The sequence below is a fragment of the Aythya ferina genome (genome assembly GCF_964211825.1).
Source record: "Aythya ferina genome assembly, chromosome: 2".
NCBI lineage: Eukaryota > Metazoa > Chordata > Aves > Anseriformes > Anatidae > Aythya > Aythya ferina.
Window position 1 is genome coordinate 118,734,485 of NC_140297.1, and position 6,000 is coordinate 118,740,484.

Genomic DNA, 6,000 nt, shown 5'->3' on the forward strand with positions numbered 1-6,000 from the left:
TTGGTCCGAGTTCATTAAAGATGAAAGAAATCCACAGGACAAGGGAAAAGCAGATGGTGACTAGAACTTTCCTCCTTTCTGGCTCTTGGGAATCAAGCAGAGAACATGAGCTGTAATCCAATTAACTATACCCTTGAGGCAAAAAAAATAGGGAATAAGAAGCAACTACAGGCAGGTCCTGGCAGGAGAGGGAACCAAAAGAAAGTGTGATGGGCATATCACAGTAAAGAACAATAGAAGACTGCAAAGGAAAAACACTGCCACTTGCATCACTATGTTAACTTGGATACTCTACACCCACCTTTGGAAAAATAATAATTTAAAAAAAATGCCAGAAGAAAGAAAGGAGGAAACAAGGAATTAGGACTTCTCCTTAGCAGGAATAGCTAATACCTGGCATATTAAAAATATTGGGAGGAGGGAGATACCTTTTATGTTAAACAATGACAACACAAAATGTTTATTTACTTGCCAATACCAGCAGCTATGTTAAAGCCATCAAAGGCATTAAGATGTGTTAGGAAAGGACAAAAATATCAAATTGATAAAACTAGCATGTATGGTATCAACACAATAATGAGAAAAAATTACAGCATTACGACTATCCACTTGGAAACAAAGACAGGCCAATACAGAAGTGATATTCACATTTCAACTTTCTCTTTTGATTGTTTATTCCATTGGTAGCAAGAAATTCATAAAATACACAGAAATATATGTACAACTACCATAAGACTTTAAAGAAACATTATGCCTTTCAGTCCTTTGCCTCAAAGCAAACACGATCTCTGATGTTCACTTCACTAAGGCATTTACAGTTCTAATCCACTCTGAAAAAAATGGTTCTGATTTACAAGTAACCAAAACACGGAAGGTATTAAAATGTGTTGGCTTACTGTCTTTCTCCCTCCTCTCCTACTATGTGTAGAAGGTCCCTGTATCTTCCTACCACAGAAAATTAAACCAAGCCATTCTGAATGGTAAAGGTGGATGCTGCTCCTGTCTGCACTGGAGAGATCAATCAGCTGCAGCAGCTAAGGTGCAGCCACCTCAGCTGTACCTATGCCATAAAAGAGTTCTCCGTGCATGGGCCCAGACACTGGGACTGGATTATCTCTATTGCTACAAGGGTCTGTGGCAGTCTTTCAATATTTAAAGGGGTCTTACAAAAAAAAGATGTAGAAGGACTCTTACTTGGGAAGATAAGGATAGGACAAAGGGGAATGGTGGTGGTTTTACTTGGGTGGACAGCCAAGCTCCACCTCAGCCACTCTCACTCCCTCTCCTCAAAGAGGAAGGGGGAGAAAATACAATACAAAAGACTCAAGAGTTGAGATAAGGACAGGGAGATCGCTCAACAATTATCGTGTCGGGCAAAACAGACGCAGAGTAGGGAGATAGTAAGATTTACTGCCTATTGCTAACAAGCTAGATAAGTGAGAAACAAATGAAAGAAACCAAAAACACCTCCTCCACATCCACCCTCTTCCACCTCCTCCCCCTGAGCAGTGCAGGGGAACGGGCAATGAGGGCTGTGGTCAGTCCCTGATGCTTCATCTCCACCGCTCCTTCATGGTCACTCTCTGCCCCTGTTCCCCGTGGGGTCCCTTCCACGGGATGCCGTCCTTCCCCAGCTGAGCCTGCAGGGGCTGCCCACAGGCAGCAGCTCTTCAAGCACTGCTCCCGCATGGCTCTGTACCACGGGCTTTGTCTGTCATGAGCAAACTGCTCCAAAACGGGTCCTCCACGGGCTGCAGCTCCAGCCCGGGGCCTGCTCCTGCGGGGGCTCTCCATGGGCCGCAGCCTCCTCCAGGCCACATCCACCTGCTGCACATGGAGCTCCTCCACGGGCCACAGGCTGCTCCATGTGGGACCCATGGGCTGCAGGGGGACAGCCTGCTCCACCAGGGGCTTCTCCACAGGCTGCAGGGGAACTGCTGCTGTGTGCCTGGAGCACCTCCTGCCCTCCTGCTGCCCTCGTCTTGGGGGCTGCAGGGCTGCTTCTCACTCCTCTCTCTCTCCCAGCTGCTCTGTAGCAGCATTTTTTTTTTTCCCTTTCTTCAATCTGCTCTCCCAGAGGCACAAGCAACATCACTTATTGGCTCAGCTCTGGCCAGCAGCAGAGCCCTTATCTAACATGGGACAGCTTCTAGATTCTTCTCACAGAAGCCACCCCTATGCCCCCCTGCTACCAAAACCTTGCCTTGTAAACCCACTACAGCCTTAAACTAAAAGAGGATAGATTCAGATTAGACATTAGGTGGAAATTCTTCACTGTAAGGGTAGTAAAGCCCTGGCACAGGCTGCCCAGAGAAGCTGTGGATGCCCAATCCCTGGAGGTGTTCAAGGCCAGGCTGCATGGGGCCCAGGGCAACCTGATCTAGTGGGTGGCATCCCTGCATATGGCAGGGGGGTTGGAACCAGGTGATCTTTAAGGTCCCTTCCAACCCGAGTCATTTGATGACCCTTTGTTTCAGCTTAACCAGTGCTCTCCCAGACAATTCCCCAGCAGCATTCAGGAACAGCATGTGTTGGGAATGCTCAGCCAGGATACAGGTTGTCCATTTCAGAAACAAGGTACGACTATGGTGTTGGGGACACAACTTGGCCTTTGGCAGTCTTGTTCACTAAAAGAGATGTACCCCATGAGCTCATGCACTGGAAGAGCCTTCAGAAACCACTAGGCACAAAGCCAGCAATGAATTTACTCCAGTAAGTTAAGGTGGTAAATAGCCAAGTACAAAGTACAGACTGAAATGGGTGAAACCACTTCTTCAGCCAGGGTACTTCCCCAGCCCTGCCTCAATGTGTCTTCCTTTAATAATAATAATAAATAAAATAGATACTCTTGGTCATAGCTTCTATGATCAACCAACATATTCAACAATTTCTCTGCAGTTGGACTGGAAACCTAAGTGTAATCGTACAGATGAGTTCTCTCACTGCTGCTTTCAGTGGCACAGCTGCAACACCAATAAGGAAATCTTTTAGTTTAATCAAGTACTACACACAAGGGAACCCACAGCATATGTGTTCCAGGCCATTGTGAGTCAATTATGAAGCCCATGATCAAGAGCAAGATGTGACTCAAAATCCACTACCACAAAACTTCTTGTAATGTTGTCCACTACCACAAAACTTCTTGTAATGTCCTCTTAGTTGCTGTTGGTGTCCCTTCAAATACCGCTAATGTGAGTTTTCAATATCTATAAAGAAAAGTTTCTATAAAAAACAACAAGTAAACAAAAGAACCATAAAGAAACACAAGACAAATTTCAGATTGAATCCACTTATTTTTTGGTGTATGAACAGGCTACCATTTCTTGAGGCAAGTATCAAGAAAAGCTTGGTAAAGCTTTTATATCTATTCATGTATCTGTGTTGTAGCTTATTATAAATGTATTTCCCAAACCTAGTATGCTTCCATAGCTCACTCCACTTGAACTTTCTTTCTAATCCTGCTGGTGTTTGGTTCAGAATTCAACATCCAATTTTTGATAAATGCACTGACTATGCAAATACTTTTGTTGCGTAGAAGTGATTGTTCATATGGTCCATACATGCAGTATGTACTTACTATATATACATACATTAAGTTAACACTAACCTTCCAAAACTGTTAGCTACCCAACAAATCTACCCAGTACAGCCCAGGACTCCCACTGATATCAAAACCCACAATCAAAGGAGATGCACTAAAAAGTCTACAGCCATTGTTTTGTGTCCAGCATTGTGAAGAGGCCAACCAGTAATGGCATTCCAGAAAAGTAAGATTTTTACACAGGAAAACCACAAAACTGAAAAAGCTGGGTACAGGTACTCACCACAGAGCTACTCATTTCTGATGGACCAATAAATTATTTTGGGTCTTCAGAGGTTGGTTTATGGTCAGCATTCCAGTTTTGCCCTTACACTCAAGGCACACAGAAATAACTAGTGAAAAACTAGTTTCGTAATGCACTGTGCATTCATTCCTTGTTAAAATCACACAGACCTCAGAAATTAAGGCTTAGTCACATTATCCTTTAATGTGACCTCAGGCACAGTCGTGAACAGATTCAAAGGAATATCTCTGATGGTTGTGATCAATCCACTCACTAACAGGTCTTCAGCATTTGAAATTAAGAATCCATATCTACTAGTTTTCCTTTCAGCTTTGCTGTTCACACTGCTCTCTTTTGAAAGAGATTTTATCATTGTTTTCTTTTTAAGTTTACAAGTTTAGCTCAACTCTTTTATATAGTAATATTGTTTGGTGTCTCTCTGCATTATTATTTCCAAATTACACAAGAAAGTTATTCGTCAGATCTGTATACAAGGAACAGATATGTTTGCTGATGCTCCTTAAAAGAGGTAATAATAAAAAAATATATATTTTATTGTGAAAAACAGTTGTTCTTCTCAAGGGATATTCACATTTTTAAAGAAGTCATGCAAAGAAAACTTAACCTGACTTCCTCTTTTTACAGGTAAAAATAGAAGCAACTGGTTTGTTTTTGATGCAAAGGATCATCTGAGGCTTTTACACAAAAGTCTAAAAATGTCAGACTGTTTACCTGCTACAGTTGCAATGCTGTGTAGGATGTATTTGACTATTTCTGGACCCTCAAGAGCCCATTAATGGTTCTGTTAATCACTACTCTGGCATCAGCAGTCATGTCTGCATAAGCATAATGCTAAAGAAATCGCAATGACTCTTTTGTTAGCTAACAACAAATTAATATTCACGAAGGAGCAAACTATTGCAAGGATTTATTTAAGTCAGAAACTGCTGAAACAGCAACGTAGGTGAGGTCAGAAACACAAATTTAAAGCAGTGCATGGAAGTAACTTTCCTATTCTAACTGAAAACCTGAAATTTTAAATAAATTTCAGGCCATAAAAGATTTTTAAGTTTACTGAAAGTTAATGTAGAGCATTAAGTACGGATTTAGAGCCTCCAAAGCCATGTTAAAAATAGCCAGCTCCCTACCATACCACACGTCGTGGCTGTGGCATTGTACCACTGCCTGCACCTCACAGCACCAGGAAATTGGGGTGACAGGACCAAGAAGAGAAGGAGATAAGGTTGCCAACGTGCATCCTTGTTCTTCTTCACTACGAGGTACTGTAGAAAATCCAAGACACAGTTTCAGATTATAACTTTCCTGACAGTAAGGCCAGTTGAATAGGTTTCTGATTTCCCAATTTTTTAGTCAGTTATCCACTCTGACTGTGTTAGCTCTCACCTGGTCTGGGTGAGACACTGCACGAAACATTTCTGCCTGGCTTATCTGTCCAGCAGCCAGACTTCTAGCCTGGCTTATGCCTCAGCCAGGCAGCAAAGCCACCCCAAACATGACAATGGAAGAGGACAACCTTCATCTTGTAGTGGCAGAGAGCCATGACCAGTCAGTTTAGAGGTCACACCAAGATGAGGTGTACACTCCAGGCAGATGTGCTAATGAATCTGTTGAGTTTCCATGCTATCCCTCCTTCATTCAATCCTCATCTGAAGACAGACATTGTTTGAGGAGACAGATGTTCACAAGGGTTAGTTCATTTATGGTACAGGGGTCTCATAAATGAGAAGGCCCTGTGAAGAGGTAGGTCGGAGGGCAGAGGAGGAGGACAACAGCACAGGTTGAAGCCCAGAGTTCTCTTCCAACTCTCCAGGAATATTTCCAATATCATCCTGATTTGTTCTGCTTAATTTATTCTCTGGATTTGCCTTTCTCCACCCCTCCAGTCTGCTTACTGGGGTTGCAACCAGTCCAGAGCAGCTTATGCTCTCCAAGGGGCTTATCCCAGCTGATGACATGCAAACAGCCCAGTGTAAGATGTTTTAAAAAAATAACAAGATATCAACAAGTGTTAAAGATCAAAATACTTCCCACTGGCCCCATAAGAATCCTTCTGCTATATTCAAATCAGTTATGTAGGAACCCAAGCTTTCATTTCCTAATACCAAGCTCCTAAATCACTGTGTCTGTGTCCACAATGTATTTCATAAATGCAGCC